Genomic DNA, 22,384 nt, shown 5'->3' with positions numbered 1-22,384 from the left:
TGCTCCCTCCTTTCCAGAGGGCACAATGCGAGTCTGTGATAAGAACGTCTCTAGAACTTGAACGTGGCACTCTGCTCACAAGGAGGACACGGAGATTTGGAGGAGGCTGTCTGATTTGATTCATCTTCTCTGATGTGGACATTTGTCCAAGGAGAGAGGTACTATTGTGACCCTTAGGCTGCACATCCCTTCCTGAATCCTAGGAAGAAACTCTAACATTTGATAAGCAAACAGACATCATTTGTGTTTGATACACCTTTGGAACATTTATTCATCTAACCCACATTATACCAGAGAAAAGAAAAGAATCAGAATGTTCCACAATGACTGTCATTCATTTGCAGGGATTTTATGTTACAATACCAATGGCCTTTGTTGGATGAGAATTTGGTACCGATGACCGGTAGTTTCAGTTTTGAAGATTTTTAAAATGTTATTTGTATTTATGTGCTGCACATGTGTCTGTGTGCCATGTATGTGCAGGTGCCCATGGGAGTCAGAAAGAGGACACAAGGTCCCCTGCAGCTGGAGTTACGAGTGGTTTATGAGCCGCCTGATGTGGATGCTGGGAACTGAATTCTGGTCCTCTAGAACAGGAGGGCTCTGAACTGTGGAGACATCTATCCAACAGGAGCTTCAGTCTTTAAATTTTAATTTGTGAAATTATTTTTGATTTATGTGTATATGTCTATGTGAGTGCATATCTCACATGTGTGGATACCTTCAGAAGTCAGAACCCCGTGACACGTCTTGGACCCCTGGTGTTGGAGGTACAGGAAGTTAGGAGCTGACAGATGGGATTGGGAGCTCAGGTCAGGCCCTCTCATAGAGAGAGCATCAAGTGCCTTTAACTTCAGAGCCGTCCCTGTAGCCCCCATAACCTGTTGGAAAGGTAGCGTTCTACTGTCTCGCAAAGCTCCATGAGAACTGGAGCTCACTTAAGCTGCATCCCTGGCTCTCTGCCCTTGTCTGAGACACAGCAGACTGCTCTTACAGAGGACCTGAGTTCAGTTCCCAGCACCCACAGCAGAAAGCTTACAGCTGCTTATAACTCCAAATCCAGGGGATCCAAAACCCTCTTTTGGACTCCAAAGTTTCCTTTTTGGCTCATGGTTTCTGAGCCTGGTAGTCCATCATCTAACTAAGGTTGAAATGCATTGGGAGAGAATGCTCAGGGAAAGCCCATGGTGTGCAAGAGATGCCCATAAAGGGCCACAGGCCTCTTGACCTGGAGCTAGTGAGTCTCTGAGTTCCCCCATCTCTGGCCCATTTCCTCTTTCGGAAGTGCTCTTTTCTCTTAAACTGTCTGCTTTTACCACTATCCAAGTGTCGAAGTTCACTTCCTTCATCTGGGACACACTGACCTGGAAAAACCCAGCAGGGGCCCTCCAGACTCCAATATCCATCTGTAACAGGAAGACATGACAGATACCATGGTGTTGGGAACTTACGACAGTGTTTGTCCACACTAAGTAGACTGGGAAACAGAAACCTCTGGGAACTAGGGACCGAGGTATAACCTTTTTAAAAAGATTTTATTTTTGGGGGCAGTGATGGCACACACCTTTAATCCCATCACTCAAGAGGCAGAGGCAGACAGATCTCTGAGTTTGAGGTCAGCCTTGTCTACAAAGAGAAACCCTGTCTTGAAAAAATCAAATAACAACAATCTACTTTAAAAAAGATTTTAAATTATGTATACATGTATGTGGATGTGCACATAGGTGGGTGCGGGTTTCTGTGGAATGAAGAAGAGGGTGTGTGGAGTTAGACTTAAAGGCAGTTGTAAACTACCTAATGTGGGTGCTGGGGATTGAACTCAAGGCCTCTGCAAGAGCAGTATATATTTTTTTTTTTTTTTTTTTTTTTTTTTTTTTTTTTTTTTTTCAAGAGCTGAGGACCAAACCCAGGGCTTTGCACTTGCTAGGCAAGTGCTCTACCACTGAGCTAAATCCCCAACCCCACAGCATATATTCTTAACTGCTGAGCCATCTCTCCAGCCCTGTGTGGGAACCTTCTAAGGCCCTCTCCTCATAACTGACTTCTACCAGGTAGGCCCCGCCTCCCAAAGGCTCCACAACTTCCCTAAACAGCACCACTGGCTAGAGAATAGGCACTCATAACCTGAAAGAGTGGGGTTATATCCATCAAACCAGAAGAGCAGATGCTTAATGAACCAGTGGTGTCCTTCACCCTTGGAGTAGGAGATAATTATCTTCTGCGACCTCTACCCAAGCAGGTGCTTCAGAATTGCTAGCACTTTCTTCTCACCAGCAAACTTGGGCACGTGCCTGCCTCTTGGCCATTGGAAAGGCTTCAGCTAATGAATTTTGAGTAGTGTGAATAGACATCTCTGATATTTAGCACATGGAGAAACAGTAACAAGACAATACACTTACAAGAAGCCCATTTTTTTAAAAGTCAAAATATACATACTAGCTTTCGTTGGCTGATGGGATTTCTGTAGTTTTTATTTTCCTTTTTCTCATTTCCTGTGTTTTCAAAATTCTCAAGAGAGCATGTATGGCCATAAGAATTATAAATTACATTTTCTTTCTTCCTTTCTTTCCTTCTTCCTTCCTTCCTTCCCTTCTTTCTTTCCTTCTTTCTTTATTTTGTGTGCATGTGTTTGTGTGTATGCATGTGTGTGTATGCACGTGTGTGTATGCATGTGTGTGTGCATGTGTGTGCGTGCACATGTGTGTGTGCATGTGTGTGTGCATGTGTGTGTATGCACGTGTGTGTATGCATGTGTGTGCATGTGTGTGTGCATGTGTGTGCGTGCACATGTGTGTGTGCATGTGTGTGTATGCACGTGTGTGTATGCATGTGTGTGTGCATGTGTGTGTGTGTGCATGTGTGTGTGCATGTGTGTGTGTGCATGTGTGTGCATGTGTGTGTGTGCATGTGTGTGTGTGTGCATGTGTGTGTGTGTGTGCATGTGTGTGTGTGTGCATGTGTGTGTGTGTGTGTGTGTGTGTGCATGTGTGTGTGTGTGAGACATAACACGTGTGCGGAGGTCAGAAGACATCTTGCTGGGGTCTGTTCTCCTGTCCACCGTGGGTCCCGGGACTGAACCCAGGCATGACGACAATCATTTTCAACCACTCTCACATTTGGTTCCTCTGCTGCTGTGATAAACACCACGACCAAAAGCAACTTGTGTAGGAGAGGGTTGATGCGGCGTATGCTTCCATGTTGTAGTACATCATGGAGAGGAAGTCAGGGTAGGAACTAAGGTAGAAACCTGGGGCCAGGAATTGAAGCAGAAACCATGGAGGAGTGCTGCTCACCAGCTTGCTCAACTATCTTCCCTATACAACACAGGACTGTCTCCCCAAGGATGGCACGGCCCACAGTGACCAGGGCCCTCCTGCATCAATCACCAATCCAAAATAATAATAATAATAACAACAACAACAGCAACAAAAAAGCCCACAGGCCAGCCTCATAGTGGCAATGCCTCAGTCTTGTGTTCTCTTCCCAGGTGACTCTAGCTGTGTGAGTTGATAAACAAACAAAACCCAACGAGCCAGCACACTCACTGAGCCATCGTGATGGCCCTATATTGCTCTAATAGTCTCATTTTCAACATTACTCAAACAGAAGTTGTAGCTCAGGTTTTGACCCAATTTTATTTTCAGTTTGTAGTTAGAGTCAGTTTTAGCCCTTGGAGCTGTAAGTTGGAGAAGCATGGTGGGAGGAAAGGAAAGAGGCTGAGCCTCCACGGCATGTCTGAGAGAGGTGTCATCAGCTCACCACAATTTCCAAAACACCAAAACACCATGATTGGTGTTTTGAAAACATACAAAGAGGGGCTGAAGTGATGGCTCAGTGGTTAGGGGCACTGGCTGTTCTTGCAGACCTGGGTTCCATTCCCAGGACCCACATAGCCCATCACAACACTCTATAACTCCCAGAGGATCTGCCTTCTTCTGGCCTCCAAAGGCAGCAGGCACAGACATACATGCAGGCAAAACACCCCTATGCAAGAAAGGGAGGAAGGGGAGGAGGAGGAGGAGGAGGAGAAGGAGGAGGAGGAAGAGGAGGAGGAGGAGGAGGAAGAGGAGAAGGAGGAGGAAGAGAAGGAGGAGGTGGAGGAGGAGGAGGAAGAAGAGGTGGAGGAGGAGGAGGAAGAGGAGAAGGAGGAGGAGGAGACGGAGGAGGAGGAGGAAGAAGAGGTGGAGGAGGAGGAGGAGGAAGAGGAGGAAGGCCCAGGAGATGTTAATTGTGAGATTGTGACTGTGAGCAGTCAAGGATACAGCAGGAAAGACCACAACTAGAGACCCACACAACCAGAGCTCACTCAGCAGCACTGATAGTGGTAATAAAAGCTGATCTCCATTGAGTCTCAAACCCGCTGCTGGAGGAACGGAAAGGGAAAGCCATTTCTATTGCAAATGCGGCCCTTTCACTCTTTCTCACCTAGAAAAGGGTTTAGCAAGAATTTCAAAGGCTCCTGGCACTTCCCTGGAGTTTGGCCATTCTTGGATCGTGGGGCCTGAGTGCCAGCTATTTGCTCTGCCAGCAGTGTGTTAGGAAAACCATCCATTAAAGGGTTTCAACACAACGCCTTTCCCCAGAAGCCTTTGTCTAACAGGATAATTTATGGCCTGCTCAGGAATCTGGTCTTTACAAAACAGTAAATTCACACTTGCGCAGGACTTCAAAGCTGCCGTTCTGAGGCTTGGTAGCAGAAGGCATCCCGAAGCTGAGAGAAGATCAACAGATGAGTGAGGTTTTAATGACCTTGTTCAGTTTCACCACACAGCCCGACGGGGACAAGGCTGGACAGCCGCTGCATTTGGCCCCTCTGCTTGCAAAAATTCAACCATACATGTGAGCCCTTTGATAATACCAAAACAAAACAAAACAAGAAACATTTCATCTACTTTGTGGTGTTGGAATCTGTGGGATTTGAACAAGAGGGAACCGAGTGCCTTCAGTTGTTCTGGTCCCTCGGGAAGTACTGTAGGGATGGTGGTAAGAACAGCCAACCCGGTGAACCAGTCTAGGCCTCCCAGTATCTCTCTCTAAAAAGTAAGGGATGGAAGGGTTTTCAGAGTCTTGGGCCATTTCAGCAGATGCTTGGGGCCAAGGGTTATCTTTTGAACACATAGTCCTGTGCAAAAGCCAAACCAGGTGCTCCAGCGGGCAGTTAACCAGATTGCACCAGAGTCCCAGAGGATGCTTCCTCTAGGGGTCAATTCCCAGCAGCCATAAGACCTAGGAAATGGAATTTTTAAACACTGTTGGAGGTATTCATACATACACACACCAAATCGGAGGAACCCTGGATAGAAGGAACATGGAGCATCAAAATCAGGACTTGGGACAAGCAAGCTCAAGCATGGAGTCTAGTGGTGTGCCCACAGACAGACATCCCAATTTCTCAGAACCTTGGTGTCCTCCCGCCTTAGAAGGAAGACATGTCCCCTAGGGGTGGAGTGAGGAGTAACTTGTTTCAGAAGGCGTGTTGCACATGGCCCTCTAGCCCTCTTTCTATCTCTGGTTTGCCTCTGGACCTCCACCTTCAGATTCTCTGCTGCCATTTGGGCAAAAGTGATGGTGTTCATTTTTTCCTGTGTTTCAACAGGCGTGAAAATGTCTGTCTTCTACTTGAGACATAGAGTGTGGTGTGTGTGTGGGGGGGGGAGGTGTATATACTTGTTGGTGAGTGTGCAGGCCAGATGATGACGCAGGTGTTGCTCTCCACATTTTGTTTTGTTTTGTTTTGTTTCTTTGTTTTGAGACAGGGTTTCTGGAACTCACTCTGTAAACCAGGCTGGCCTCGAACTCAGAGATCCACCTGCCTCTGCCTCCCGAGTGCTGGGATTAAAGGCGTGGGCCACCACCGCCCGGCTTCATTAGCTGTCTCACAGCAGCTCAGTGTGAATCAGGGAAGGCCTCATCTCTGAGTCCTTTCCTCCTTCCTCCTCACCTCACAAAGTCCCTTTAAACCTTCAAGGGCCCTTTTCTGGGGTACCATGGGCAGCAGAATGCTGCATCTGGGGGTGGGGTAGAGTGAGAAGCTGAGAGTAAACAGTCATTGGATCTGTGGTGACAAGGAGCTATTGGCATGAGTGTCCACATGAGGGACACAGGAGGGAACAGAGCTGAAGGAGAAAGGCAGTGAGCTCAGCTTCTGATACACTCAGCTTGAGGTGCCACAGGGGGGAATCCCTTTCAGGCAATTAGGAGTATAGCCCAGAAAGATGCCCAGAAGCCTTAGTGTGAACCAGAAAGCTGTTCTCTGGGCAGCTCGGTGGCTCCCATGTACAGCTGTACTTTAGACTAACCGAAGGTCATCTGTCAGCGCGGTGGCTGGGCACTGAGCTGTGCCAGCCTTGAGCCATGTTCAGGAGCTACTTCTCTGTAGAATAAAATGTGTTCCTCCTCTGAACACAACCGTCACATGCCATATCCACAGCCCTAGACTACCAGAAGTCAGTGGTTGGGGTGTTAATTTTCATGATTAGAAAAGCAGTATTCATTTCCTACAGTTGCTGTAACAAATTATAACGAAGTGCCCAAATCTGTGTGACAGAACAAATGTGTCATCTGAAGGTTGTGGAAGCTGGACATCTGAAATCAGTGTCACTGGGTGGAAATTAAGGTGTCAGCAAGGCCAGCCTCCTCCTGGAGGCATTTGGGAAGGACATACTCATTGCTCCTCTCTGGTCCCTGTGGCTGCCAGCATCCCCAGTTTCCTGTGGTCATACCCTGCCCAGTTCTGCCTCCATGAGCTCACCATCTCTATTTCCTAGCCCTGACTCCTCCTTTTACAAGGCTGTGTATGATTGCATTTAGGTCCCATCTGGATGCAGAGTTACCATCCTGGTCTGCTGTCTATTGCTGTGACAAACACCAAAACCAAAAGCCACTTGGGGAGGAAGGGTTTATTTTAGCTTATCTCTTACAGGCCAACACAGAGGATAATCAGGGCAGGAACTCAAGGCAGAATCCTGGAAGCAGGAACTGAAGCAGGGTCTATAGATGAAGGCTGCTTAATGCCTTGCTCTCTGTGGCTTGTCGAATCTGCTTCTCATACAGCCTAGGACCACCTGCCCAGGAATGGCACCACCCAGAGTAGACTGGGCCCTTACACATCAATCATTAATCAAGAAATTGCCCTACAGATTTGCCTTAAGGCCAATCTGATGGAGGCATTTTCTCAGTTGAGGTTCCCTCTTCCTAGACGACTCTAGCTGGTGTCAAGTTGATCAAAAAAACCTAATCAACACAATTGGCCTTCTCAAGTCAGATTTTTCACTTAAGGCATATCTTCAGTGCATTGTAATTCCACATAAAGTAATATTCACAGGTCCTGGGTGTTAGGACCAACTATCTCTGAGAGAGTCTTAATCTCCCAGACTTTCCTCAGCATTCCTGGGACTCCACATCTAATTCACCTCCATCTTCCCATCCTCCAGTCTCAACTCCTCCCACCATTAATTCATGACTAAACCCCCCCCATCAAAGTGATCATCTAACTCAGCTAAGTCCCAGCTTCTTGCACTGAAGGCCATGATCCCATGTGAGATCACCCAGCTGAACAGGAGCATTGCAAGTTTTAGGCAATGGTCAAAGTTTTCTGAATGAACAATAACTAAATTAATTCAGTGTGTGTGTGTGTGTGTGTGTGTGTGTGTGTAAGTCCCTGGGTTAACACCAGTATTGGTCACATGATTGCCAGATCACTGAACAGAAATGAAGACTCTCTGGGCTTCCCACCCAGGGCCTGTCTTTCAGCTGGCTGCAGCTGCCTCCGAGGTTGTTCTTAGGCCAGGATGTGGTTGAAGAGTTCACACTTCAAAGGTCCACTGAAGAGGATTTTAAAGAAACAACAGAAGCAGGTGGCATAGAAGTGACCTAGTCACCTTTTGCCCCTAGCTCCGGTGTCAACAGCTGGGGAGACCTGGGCGAACCAGCAGTGCTGGACCATAAACTGCCTGGTGGTGCCTGCCACTGCTTTTAATAGAGTGCTTTCAAGGGACTCAGGCCGAGGCAAAACGACCTGCAATATGAGAGGCAATCACTGACAGGACACAGGGTCCACATGCAGGTGGGGACAAGAGTCTAACCTGAGGACCTGGAACTCAGGACCAAAGGTGCTGCAGCTAGCTCACTGCCAATGGAGGTCCTGTCTGTACCTGTGTCTCATCTCGGATCAGGGGCGGTGAGCCTGGCAGGTAGACTAAAAAGTGCCTGGGACATCAGCGTCCTCAATCTGCAAACGAAGCAGTTCGTGAATGTACCCAGCTCAGGGGCTCTGTTGAAGGTCAGGTCTGGAGGTTACCCCTCAGGGCAACAAGAGATCAGAAAGAACAATGGGTGGAGAGACTTGAAGGGCCAGTGACACAGTGATGTTCTCATTCAGAGTGAAAACTATTGGATCTGAAGAGATTTTCTTCCTTCCTTCCTTCCTTCCTTCCTTCCTTCCTTCCTCCCTCCCTCCCTCCCTCCCTCCCTCCCTCCCTTCCTTTCTCTCTCTCTCTCTCTCTCTCTCTCTCTCTCTCTCTCTCTCTTGTTTTTTTTTTGTTTGTTTGTTTTGTTTTTTGTTTTTTGTTTTTCGAGACAGGGTTTCTCTGTGTAGTTTTGGTACCTGGATCGCACTCTGTAGACCAGGCTTGGCCTTGAACTCACATCCACCTGGCTCTGCCTCCCAAGTGCTGGGATTAAAGGCATGCACCACCACAGCCCGGCCCTGTGACTTCTATCTTGATATAAACTGCCAAATTCAAATGACACATTTTAGTTAGTACTCTTCCGGCTCCCTTGCACACCATCTGTTCTCCTCAGTTCTGGGGTACCCATTCTAAATGGTTCTGGAGAGGAGTGGGATTCTTTACATCCAGGTTCTACTCTGACTAGCTAACCAGTCCTTTGCGACAAGGACTTAGGTAAACTTTTAGAGATGACAGTCCTGGAGTCACAGATCTACCAGGAGTAGCTGGCCCACTTATATGTAAGGAGCAAACTGACAGGAAGGGATGAGCCAGCTATAGGCTGGCTTCTCTGTTTTCTACTAGTTACCAACTACCAGATATTATAATCAAAGGGCCACTCACTTCTGCTCCTTGTTCTGAGACAATGACCCTAAGGAATCCCCAGCTGTCGTTTTAGAGACTTTCTCATTCAACCTGTTGTCTAATGACAATGAAGAGATAATGCTGCCAAGAAGGGCAGGAAAACAAGGCTGTCCATCCCACTTCAAGCCAAGAATGTCTTTTCACAGAAACCATAGTTTTACAGCCATTTTTAAAACTTAGTTTATCAAGCATAGTGGCACATGTCTTTTTTTTTTTTTTTTTTTTTTTCCCAGAGACAGGCTTTCTCTGTGTAGCTTTGTACCTTTTTCCTGGAACTCACTCTGTACCCCAGGCTGGCCTCGAACTCACAGAGATCCACCTGCCTCTGCCTCCCAAGTGCTGGGGTTAAAGGTGTGCGCCACCACCGCCCGGCCATTTGAAATCTTTTAGCAGAGTATCTTTATTTATTCTTTGATAAATAACATACTTTGATCATAAGCATGCCCTATTGCTCCCTGCTACTCCCTGCCTGCACACCCAACTCCCCCTCTTTTGGGAACTCCCACCTCCCTTCTCTACATCACCAATGTGCCCCCCACCATGTCCCAGTCTCCTCTTCCCAGTCCTTTCTTTGCTCAATAACTTTCTGAGATCTATTAGTGCTACCTGTTGGAATATCGACTGATCTTGACTTGATCCTAAGAATTATAGCTGCTATGAATTCATAAGTATGATGACCACAGCACGTCCAAAGACAGCACTTCACGGGCCTTCCCTTCCTCCTGCCCCTCTTCCACAATCTTCCTTGAGCTTTGTGGGAGTGAGGGTTGAGAGCGATCTAGCTGACTTAGTCTCAGTACCTCACTTATCCTCAGTACTCTGACAAGTTGCGAGTCTTCACTGGCCCTTGTTTCTTCTAGGCAGTTCATCTGATCTCATCTGATCTCTGCTTCTTCCAGGCTCTTTGGTGGCTCTTCGCTTCTTCCAGGTGGCTGCACTTGTCTGAGGGTCTCCTCTAACATGGCTTGTCTGAGACTGACTCCCAGCAGCTCTTTTACTGTTTATATACTCTTGGCAAGGGAGAGGCCTAGTGACTCTGGTCAGTTTCAGGGACTTCCTGAAGCTCTTTCAGGTTGTTCCTGTCTTAAGGACTGTCCCTGCAGGATGGAGCCACTCCAAGGAAACTGCTATCTAACAACGATACTCTGCAGGGATGTGTTGATGGCTTTTCTCCCACAGCAGCCTACGTAGCCCCTTCCAGCACTATGGAAACTAGTTAGCAGGATGTGTTCAGCTGATTTCTCTAGGTCTTGTAACCAAAGTGTGTTGTGTCTTCAGCAGTAAGGTCTTATTATCTAGTTCTGGTGGCAACTAAGAGCAATGGCAGTAGCCTTTCCTGTTCTGGGGGCCTCTGGGGCCTCTCCATGTAATGCATGCCTATTGAAACCATTGAAGTTGAGGTAACCCATGATATGACACACAGACACATGGATGTTCACACACACATATGTGTGTGTGTGTATATATATATATACAGATATATGTATATTCTTTGAAACCAGACTAATTTGACCTGAATGCATAATTCTATATAGAATTTCTCCTCTGAGAAATTAAAATTTAAGGTATAGTAAACATTTTAATTCTATTCCTCAAAGAATATATGCTACAAAATGTGTGCTTCTGTTAGGTGCAAATGAAAATTGTAACATTCTCATGATAAAACACTTTGCCTTTGTTTCTTTAAATGAATCATGATATTAAGTGTTATCTACAGTTCTAAATCTACCATTTGTTATAGGAATTTAAGCTTGTAAGAAATACATATATAAATCGCCAAACTCTTGGTTCCTGTGGGTTAGAGCAGGAACTGATGGTTGGAGATTAATCACCCAGAACAGCTTACAAGTTCATAAATGAACATATTGGTGGTTTTAGAAAGACGTTTCTTCTCTCTTGTACTACCAGAAAAGCCTGACTTGTGCAAAGTTACACACCATTGAGGTAAGGATGACGTCAGAGATGGTGTCATCAAACCAAACTGGCACCAAAGCAGATTCTTACAAATTTGTCATCTCACCTCCACACTGCAAAGTGCTTGGGAGTCAAGAAGCTCTATTACAAAGTAGTTTTGGATAATGGAGAACTATCCATTATTTTAAGATAAAACTGGGGTGAACAGGACGCTTAATACTAGTTGCCAATTAGATAGGATTTAGAACCACTGAGGAGACATACTTCTGGGCATGTCTATGAGCAAGTTTCCAGACTTGGTTAAGGAAGTAGATGACCCATCCTAACTGGGCAAAACTTTTCCATAGGCCAGGGTCCTGGGTTAACCAAAAATAGGGAAGAGCCTGTATTCATCATTCTCTGTTTCCTGGCTGTAGGTGCAATGTGAACAGTGCCATAAAACTCTTGCCTCCATGACTGCCTTCCATGATGAACTGTACCCTTGGACTGGAAGGTAAAATGAACTATTATTCTTGCCAAAGTTGCTGGTAAGGGTTTTGGGAAAGTAACTAACACAGTAAGTTGCCCAAGTCTTCTCCCAGCAGCCAATCCCTGCCAACAGCTCCCTCTGGCAGACTTCTGGTAGGTGCTATAGAAAAGAGCCGGGGTAATAAGCCCATGGGCGCCTGGTGGTCAGGAAAGTGGAAGGTATGAGTCGAGCTGCAAGGGGCTGAGGCTGAGAAGGGTAGCAAGGCAGCAGCAACGAGTGTGGTAGAGGTCAGATCAGAGCAGGAGACAGAGGAGAAGCTGTCAGAGCTTGAGATACGTGAACAAGCTGTGGTACTGAGGGAAGAGCTGGAAGAGACAAGGTCCAAGACGCAAGCCAGGGGAGAGCGTCTCAAAGATGTTCTGGGATGTGCTAAAGGCCCAGGGGAGGGACGAGAGTAACATTCTTCTCCCTCTCCTCCACAGATAGGAGAAGTCAAAAAGGAGTCCCTGGGAAGTCTTTCTGTAAGGAGAAATGGAGATTCTTAGTATAAAAACAAGATTCGAGGTCCCTTGATGTCTTGACTAGGGATTGTGTGAGAGACAGAGACCTCTGTAACTGTGAAGCTTCTAGTCCTAAGCAGAGAATCTGGAGGAAGTTTCAAGTCTTTTGCTTCCTTGGGCACCTGCACACACATGGACATAATTAAAAAGTAATATAATAAACCTTTAAAAAGAAGGTGCAGGGTTCGGGGACTATTTGGGTATAACTGGGTGAAGAGATAAAGTAGTAATTTTAAGAAGCTTCTAGAAGCTATGACACAAATGCTAGTACATATTGGGGGTGGGGAGAGCACACACTCAATATGAGATAGTCTGAATACTAGAGATCTGAAAGCAGAGGAAGAAAGTAAAGGGAGGTGGTTAGACACACACAGTAAGTTCTGTGTCCATGTCCAGTGGGCCATGTTACGTAAACATCCTTTCCTTCCATCATCTAGTATATTACTGTGAGAAGACCAGGATAAAAGCAGCTGGGAAACTATAGAGTCTTCAGTTCTCGTTAAAAATAGGTGAGGTAGGTGGTAGACAGAGCAATGGAAAGACAGAGGGACAGACAGGAGGACAGAGCACCTAAATGTAGAAGGAAGTATGAAAAGACCTTCCACCGGGATTTTTCAAATGTTACTCCTGAGCTGCGCACAGTGGTGCGCACACCTTTAGTCTCAGCACTCAAAAGGCAGAGGCAGTGGAGTTTGAGGCTAGCCTGGTCTACAAGTGAGACCCTGTCTCAAAACAAACAAATGCGACTCGTGCTGGACAGTATCATTGCTGTATCACAGAGTACAAGAGAATAAAGGAAAGACTCTGTCTTTCCTCCGAGGTGGGCAATATCAAGTGTTGCAGTCAGGGATTGTTTGCAAATGCTGTTTGGTGAGACCTGAAGACAAGGGCTACATGCTATTAGTTGTCATCCCCACCACCACCACCCTGTGTGTTTATGGCTCCCATACTAGCTGGGTATGTGTGGGAGGCCAGCTGGGAGGCCGGCTCCCACATTTTACCCCAGGGTACTCTTGAGGAGAGAGGGATAAGAGATTTAGATAGAAGGACTGAGGGGACAGAAACAGATAGAGACACAGGGTAGCCTCGGGAGGGCCTGGATCCTCATCCATTGGCCCCTTTTGTCTCGTCTGAATGCCAATGGGGTGGTGCAAAAGACCTCCCCCTAGCTCAGCCAAGTGTATACCCTTCCAATCACCTGGTAACCACACACTGGTCAAGCAATCCTCTAATGCTGCCCTGCTGGGTAAAGCCAGCTCAGATCTCACTAGGAAACCTTTGTGGGCCTCCACAGGTATGGGTATGTCTATTCAAGGGGCTTTCCTGGGCAGCTCCCACCTGGGTGGAAGGATCATGGAGAATCAGACATGGTTCCTAAGAACCATGCTAATCTCCTTGTCCATCCTTTGCTGGAGAAGAAGCTGAGAAAAGTCATCCAGAGGTGTCCAGGCATAGGAGGTATCCAAGAAAATACAGATGATCTGCTGTTACTCCCACTGGGGAACTAAAATGTCTGGTGACAACACACATTGTTGACACATGTCTAAGGTAGATGGTGAGTGATGCATTTCTACGAGATGTGAATAGGCAATACAAGTGGACAGACAACACCCACCACCACCCAGATGGACCTAATACACATAGTTGAGCGATAAGCCTAACAAATACCTACAGTATGGTTTCCTTTATAACTCTATCTACATGATTTGTATCGATGTCATCTAATTCTTTCACAACAAATATAGCCCCCAAATAGACAACATGAAATTATATCATTTAGAGAACTATATTTGGTCATAAAAGTATAAGACAATGAGCCTGGGAGGCAGCCAATTGATGGCAGTGTCTATCTTACCAGCACAAATACCTGCGTTCGATGCCCAGCACCTATGACAGAAAACAAAACAAAACACCACACAAAAACAAAACAAAACCAACCAACCAACCAACCAACCAACCAACCAACCAACAAAAAACTGGGTGAGGTGACTCACACTTGTAATCTCAGCTCTGGGGAAGTAGAGAGAGGGGACTCCCTGGGGTTTGCTCACCTAGCTGGTTTGATGGGTTCCAGATGGATGAGAGACCCTGCCTCAAAAAACAAGTAGAATGGCTCCCGCTAAGGAATGGTACCTCAGACTTGATCTTTGTTCTCCACATAGATGTGTGTACAAATCACACACACACACACACACACACACACACACACACACACACTCATGCACGCACACATACAGATAAATAGACAACAAACCATTACAGGAACACTCAGAAGCATTCTTGAGTGAGGAGGTTGGCCATGGTCTTGTTCTGAACCTGAGTATCAGTTAGCCTCTTTTGTCAATTTGAAACACTTGGGAAGAAGGAAGCTAAACTGAGGAATTGCCTCCATTGAACTGGCCTGTCAGTGGGGTGCTTTTTCTTACTTGTTAATTGATGGAGGGATGGCCCAGCTCATTGTGGGCAGTGCCATCCCTGGGCAGGTGGTCCTGAGATGTACAAAGTGGCAGCGTGTGGAAGCCAGTAAGCAGTGTTCCTCTGTGGTCTCTGCCTCAGTTCTTGCCTCCAGGATCCTGCCTTGCTTTCCTCAATGATAGACTGTAACTCACAAGCCAAATCAACCCTTTTCTTCCCTAGCTGTTTTCGGTCCTGATGTTTCTCACAGCAACAGACAGCAAACTAGAATGCTGAGCAACTGGTCTCCGTGCTAAGGAACGCTTTTCTCCTCTTTTCTCCTCTTAAGTAATTTGCATCCAGACTTAGAAGTTCAATAAGCCAACTGTGTTCTCCACCTCAGCATGCTGCCGCAGGGCACAGAGGAAAGCATTTTCCCTCTGGCTGGAACACCATTGCCTCTGGCTAGCTGTGTGTCGCTGTCTTGTCTATTTGACACATGCCCTCCAGACCTACTTTTTTTTTTTTTCTTTCTGATTTACCATGTTGAGGAGGAAGAAAAATCTGTGTTCCCATTTGACATAATTGCTGAACACCCAACTCAGTCCCTGCGGGTCCTGCGTAAATGTCATTATCTGCCATTGTCTCCCATAATTACCACCCCTTTCCCGCGCTGATGAACAGTCTCTGCCATCGACTGTTTTGCAGTTAACAAAATGCCACTCTGCTACGGGCATCGCTACTCGACTCATGATCTCTTTATCTTTGTTTCCTATAGTAACTTGTAAATTCCAGTGACTCATATCTCTCTTGTTCCAGACACTTAACTTTCAAATCTGTATTTTCCACCCTCCAGTGCACAATTTGTTTTACATTCTCGTGCGTCTCCCTTTCATCATCCTCGAATCCTACAGCTGGGAAAAGCCTTCCTCCTGCAACTCGGCCCAGAACACCTTTGTCTTCCTACTTCGCAGCCTCAAACATGTGCTTTTGAAGGTAGATAATTTGAAGTATTCCCATGTCCTCTCGCATAAAAGGCGTTTGTACTGGTGTCCTTCAGCCGAAACTTCTGTCAGCCTCCTACTGAGACATCCAAAGGGCCGGTTGGCTTGCAGCCGCTGTTCCAGAAATGGTGGCATTTTGGTGGCAGGGTTCCCACTGCCTCTTGACTATGGAATGGATTGTGTAAGGTCGGAGGGAAGGAGGGACAGGCCAGAAGAGAGCGAGTGATGTTATGATAGCCTCAGTTTTCTTCCAGAAAGGACCTGCAGGGAGGAGAACTGTAGTTCAAGAGACCAGAGAGGGTGACATATGTTTACAGGCTGTGGTAGTTATAGGGCAGAGAAAGGGGAGTATGGGGGCGGGGAGGTTGGTGTTCCCTTCTGGGGCCCTGTGGTTGGCCATGCTTTATGGGTAGCTAAGGAAATAAGGTGGCAAGTAAAATAATGTCAGGTGGGGGTCATTCCTGGGAGTGAGGGGGCAGGCAGGGCAAGAATCTAGAAAAACACGTCCTGGAAAACCAAACTGGAAGAGCTTTACAAAATGATGTGGCTAGGGCTCCCAGAATGGTCAGCGCTTCCTCAGGGGACTAAGTCACCCTCAGGAGTGACATCGGACCATCACCTGGGCTAGAAATTTATTTCTCTTTTATGGGGGTGGGATAATGCTTTCTTTTGTTGTCTTTCCTTCCCTCTCTCTCCCTATGTCAACTTACAAAGGCCTTTGAACTGGTCTCCAGGCTCTTTAGGCTTGAACAGTTAAGCTGGTTGGTAGGCCTCATAGGCACTCTCCAATTAAAGGCCCAGACGGATTGTGAGAGATAGAAGGCAGCCGTGGATGTAACACTGGTGAGTAAATACAAGCCCAGGCCCCACCGCGGTGAAGTCCACAGCAATCACCAAGTCAAATACAGCATGCTGTTCTTGTCCGAGGTTTGAACATCCCACCCGCCATCAATCATTTCAGTGGGATTCACCTTTGGGTTTAAGATCTCTCTCTGTTCAGGCAGATAATTGTAAGGAGTGTTAGGGAGACAGAAAATCCTGTGGCACCTAAGTGAGATTTTATTCAGCACCCCCACCCCAGCCCACCTCCTTTCTATTGTAAATTACCTTGGATAAACCTATGGTGAAGAACAAGACTCTATTTTGATTTAAAAAAAAAAAAAAACTTTTCAAAAATAAAAAAGCACACTAGTACAATTACTGTTGGTACAAAAAAACAATCAATTTAGAATGATTCAGTTTAACACTTTGGATATTTTAAAAGAGCATTTAAAATGGGGTTTTAAAAAGACAAAACCAAAACATTTAAAAGAAGGCAAAACCAAAAGTCCAAAAACATTAAACATGCAAAGTTATGCCCCCATCACCCAAACGGTGTGGTGTTAGTATTTATCATTTCAAATCCTTAGCTCTTCCTGGCCTAGCTGGACACACAACCTTTTTTTTTTTTTTTTTTTTTTTTTAACATGGACCTATGGAAATACTTCCTGTGGGAAAATGTTCCCATTCCCAGCTAATGGTATGTATTGATCATATAAAGGCTCCTCCATCCTAGAAGACACTTTGCAGTGCTCCCAGCCCTCTAGGACCTCTTGCAGACAAAGTGATTTTAAAAGGAATAACAAGTCATATTTGAAATGACATAGACATCCAGGAGGGACTTTTCCCTCCTCCGCCTGTTTGTTTCATTTTAGACTTTTCCCTAACTGAACTAGATAAAACAATTTTAGAAGTGTTTTCTTATGAAAGGATTATTTAAATGATGTTTAAAAAAATCTGTTACACTCAGGAAATGATAAATTAAGGCTACTACCCACTCTCAAATTAGGCTCACGCATGCGCACACATACACATTTGCACAGGTTGAACTGATAGGCAGGCAATTTTGGACTTAAATTGTCTGCGTTTTCCTGGTTAATCTCACATATTAAATAAAAAACACGAAGTGCTTTAGATGTAGTGTGTAGATGGTAATGTTTGATTCCTAGAAAGACTCCTCCCAGGGGAGAAAGATTAAAGAAAGAACCCTCATTCCCCAGCCCAAGGTCCAAAGTTCCTCATAGAGAACCTCCCCTCTTCAGAAAGTGTCTCCTCCAAGAACAAAATTAAAGGGATTCTAAAATACATTCAATCATAAAATATCATTTGCATGTCAGTAGGGTGTTTTGAGGTTGAGGAAGGGGACGCGTGGGTGGGGCTGCGGATGGGGGAGGGGAAGTTTTGGCCACGCATCCTTCCTCAAAGGCTTGAGACACAAGAGAGTCCTTTTCGTGGCTCCCTAGGCTGGCAGCATCTTTTCCCCAGAGCCCCCAGAACAGGGGTGTTCTCCCCAGCCCAGTGCGGTGGGTTGGTTCCATCCAGCCGGGGTGTGAGGCAGCCAGCTAGGGGGCTCTGCCCAAACACTGAAAAGTCACAAATCACTGGTTCAAATAGACCCGCTTCTTCAAAGGATAGCATGGGGGGGGGGGCGGGGGTAGAGGGCGGGGACACGCTGAAAGCGATTTAAGACCCCCCTCAGAGAGCGGTTTTGGCACCTGGGCCATTATGCTGGGGCCTGGACAATCCGACCAGTAACAAGAGACATTGAAATGTACCCTATTAGGACGGTCCATCTTCCCTGGATTAGTCAGGCATTCCATATAAATAAGTAAACACCCAACTCACCCCACTACACCCCAAAACATCCCCCCTTGCACTCTCTTCCTCTTGATTTTTTTTTTTTTCAGGGAGGGACTAGAGATTAGAAAAAGAGGTCTTGTGTATTCAAAATGCTAATTCAGACTTCTTTCTCTAATGCACTCATGAAACATTTTAATTGTCTGACTTCGCATTCAAAAGCCTTGTTTGCGACTCCTAATTGCCGGCTGCTTTGAACAAATAATTGAAATGCATGACTTGTGGGGTCTGCTTAAACAATTATAATGTGCTTTGCCGCTAGGTGCCGGTTCCCCCTCCCGCCCCGAGTCCCCTTTTGCATAATGACTAGCAGCCAGCTTGGTATTTGCAGCCCAGTTAAAACAGTGCTAATTTGCTGTGGAGAGCTGGGGCTGCGGCGGTGGCTGTACCTGCGTTAGTGCTTGCCACAGCAAAAACGGCTCCAATAGTTCAAGTGAATGTTACCAAGACCTTTTCAATTTCTGCTGAGAGAATCCCACTGGGGTTTGCTTTTCAAAATACAAATCTTTCACGGGCCTGTTAGTTTTGGATTTCCACGCAATTTATGGTGCCCTTTCCGTACAAATCCTCCCCAACCTGGTTTTTAACAGAGTTTCCAGCAAATAGATCCCCGGGTCTCCAGTGGCCGCAGCGCCAGTTTAGAAATGAAACAAAGGTACAGGGATCCTGGGAATGCCCCAGGCGCTGGCCACAGTGGGCGGCTGGGGACCACACACGGGGACGCCTCCGAGCAAAGATTCTCACTTTTAGAATCTAGAACACACTGCCAGAGGGAAGTCCATTCTGGCCTCTTTCTTGGGACTCTGAGAAGAGGAGGAGGAGGAGGAGGAGGAGGAGGAGGAGGAGGAGGAGGAGGAGGAGGAGGAGGAGGAGGAGGAGGAGGAGAAATGTGGGAGTCGCGTTCTCTTTCCTTTGCAATGTTTGAATTTTTCATGATTGTGGTGGAGTACAGAGTACCTCACAAACCTCTTGACCCCTTTGGATCGGACAGTTCGTTGGCATGAAGTATCTCCACACTGTTGCTCAGCCACCACGACTGTCTGCGCCCAGAACTCCTTTCTTCAAACAAAAACAAAAACAAAACCCAAGAAGTCCACAGCCCTATTCAATAGAACGTTTTTCCCCTCCCTTCAGCCCCTGGCAAGCACCATCCTACCCTCTGTCCCTATGAATTCTACAAGTCTAAGTTAAGCAGACACACAGAATAACCAACTTGAAGTGTGATAGGAAAGAATCAAGTTTTTACTATTAAAGTATGCTTTCATAAAAACCAGCTAGTTCAAAAATCCACCACTCTTCCATTACCTTACTTATTTCCATTGGATGTGTTTGTGGGATGAACACAGTAAGTTAAAAACGTTGATTTAAAAATTCACTGGTTGAAGTTCACAACTGCATGGGAAATGAAAAAAAAAAAAACACTAAAAATGACATCTTTGTTCCTAGGGACCCACTGCATGCTCTCGGGAGTCTGGTGAGGGGGACCACAAAAGGCACCCTGTGGCGGTGCAGGCTTGTATCCTCTCGGTTTTAAGTGCTTATGATGACCCATTGAGGTCAGTCTTACCCAGGTGGGAAGATGGTCAGAAAAGCTGGGTAACTTGTCCGAAGTCACACAGCTTCTCAGTGGGGAGAAAGGGATTCAAGCCGAGTTAGGGAGTGAGACTTCAAAGCCCCTTTTAAGACGCTGAACTGCACAGCAGGAAGGAGCCACAGGAAGTAGTTCTTCAAAGGTATTTGCTGTTTGGCTGGGGAGCAAGGATTAACACCAACTTGCCCTGAGACACAGGTGAAGCACTTGTGGGGAGGCCGGAGGAGAGGGGGATTCCTTGCCATTGTTATGAATGTGCAGCACCCAGGCTGGACCAGGTTGTACCCAGCGGGTGGTATCAGAACTCTCTAGGAGCCTTTTTGGCCTGGTGTTTCTTGGTTTTACTAATCTCTTGAGAAGAGTCTGAAGATTGTCTTAATATCCCACTTAGGAGCTGAGACATTCATTCCAGGAACAATGGCTGCCTTTTAGAGGGTGATTAGCCCGCACCCAGCTTTGGGTCACTTGCAAATGCAGGCAGCCTTATTCTCAAGTTCACATACTTAGCACCACCCTCGATAAACTCCCTTCGTGTAAAATGTCCACAAGGCTGCACAGCGCCCTTCATCCCCACTTCTTCCGTGGGAAGCCCACATGCCTGTGATCTCGGGGTCCTACACTCTCACAGTGAGGTGCTCTTCTTTGGGATGGGCCAACCACGCCATGTAAATGACAGAAGCCATCTGTTGCTTTTCTACGCTATTGTAGTCCAACTCTTCCGGGTAGAAGCAGTGCATGACAGAAATATTTGTGTTGCGAGTTTTGTTGCCTAAGACATCACCAAAGATTCTCCTGTTCCCCAGAAGCTGAAAGTTCAACCTGCACATGTGAGCTAGGATCAGGAGACTAGATGTCTATGTTATTCAGGAAATATTCACTCAAAGAATGTAACCGTGGAGCTTAATCCAGACCCAGGCTCCAATCCTGTGTCTGGCATCTCTTGGCTCTGTGAGCTTCAGCAAGTTACTTCATGGTTCCTAAGTCTCAGTCTCCTCTTCTGTAAATGGAGATTACACGAAGGAATTGGGGAAATGGCTCAATCCCGAGAATATTTGCCTTGCTGAGTGTGGTGGTTTGAAAGAAAACGGCCCCCAGAGGGAGTGGCACTAATGGGAGGTGTGGCCTTGTTGAAGTAGGCGTGATCTTGTTAGAAGAAGTGTGTCACTGTGAAGGTGGGCTTTGAGGTCTCATATATGCTCAAGCCACACCCAGTGTCTTAGACTGCTTCCTGTTGCCTACATATCAAGATGTAAAACTCTCAGCTCTTTCTCCGGCACACATGTCCACCTGTGTGCTGCCATGTCCCACCATGATGATAATGGACTAAACCTCTGAACTGTAAGCCACTCAACTTAATGTTTTCCTTTATAAGACTTGCTGTGGTCATAGTATCTCCTCACAGCAGCAGAAACCCGCAGACACTGAGCAAACCTGAGGGCCGGAGTTCAAACCCCCAGCACTCATGTGAAAAGCTGGCACAGTGGTGTTCATGTCTAGTCTCAGCACCAGGGAGGCAGGGCCAGTGAACTCCAGGTCCAGAGAAAGAATGTCTCAGAAAGTCAGGTAGAGAATGAATGAGGAACCTGATGTTGATGGACCCCTGATCTGCACACATAAGCATGTGCACCCAGCCTCCATATATGCCTGGGTGCTTCTCCCCGCCAGGACCTACTTCAAATAGTTGAAAATGTTACCCAGGTACTAATAAACACAACTCATGGCTATTATTGCAATTGCAAATGTAAATTAGGCTTCTTCTTTTCCAAACAATTTCACTAGAATTTAGGTAAGCATTTGCTCTTACTCACAGATTTAAAAGGAGAGAAGTCATGATAGAACTCTCATCCAGTGTCTGATGGAAGCAGATGCAGAGATCCATGGCCAGGCCCCAGGTGGAGCTCCAGGAGTCCAGTTGGAGAGAGAGAAGAGGGATTATATGAGCAAGAGATATTGAGACCATGACTGGGAAAAGCACAGAGACAAATAGCCAAACTAGTAGAAACACATGAACTACGAACCAGTAGCTGAGGAGCTCCCATGGAAAGGTATCAGGCCCTCTGGATAAGTGAGACAGTTGATTAGCTTGAACTGTTTGGGAGGCCCCCAGGCAGTGGGACTGGGACCTGCCCTTAGTGCATGAGCTGGCTTTCTGAAACCTAGAGCCTATGCAAGGACACTTTGCTCACCTTTGGTGTAGGGAGGAGGGGACTGGACCTGCCTCAAATGAATCTATCAGCCTGAGCTGAATCCCCAGGGGAGACCTTGCCTTGGAGGAGGTGGGAATCGGGAGAGGCTTGGGGGCGGGAGGCTGGGGGGTGGGAGAAGGGAGGACAGGGGAATCCATGGGTGATATGTAAAATTAAATTAATAAATAAAAAATAAAAATAAAAAAAAGGAGAGAAAGCTCCAAGGTATTACAAGAGACAAATAGCAAACAATTGGAGAACTGACATATGGTCCATAGGACTATTGGTCAACAGCTCCCTGTCAATCATCATCCTAAATGAGCCCAGCGTCCTGCCTGGTCTAGACCTTCCATGAGTGTGCTGTTCCCATTGCTGGGCACCAGCCCCTGTAGGCAGGCTGAGGATCCTTCTGTGGAAGAGGATCTGGTGATTCACTGTAGAGAACTGCCTGCCTTGCCTTGACTGCACAGCTTATAAGCAACACAGAAAGACCCTAAC

Source organism: Onychomys torridus, chromosome 7, assembly GCF_903995425.1.
Source record: "Onychomys torridus chromosome 7, mOncTor1.1, whole genome shotgun sequence".
In the NCBI taxonomy this organism is placed as follows: domain Eukaryota; kingdom Metazoa; phylum Chordata; class Mammalia; order Rodentia; family Cricetidae; genus Onychomys; species Onychomys torridus.
This window is presented reverse-complemented; position numbering follows the sequence as displayed.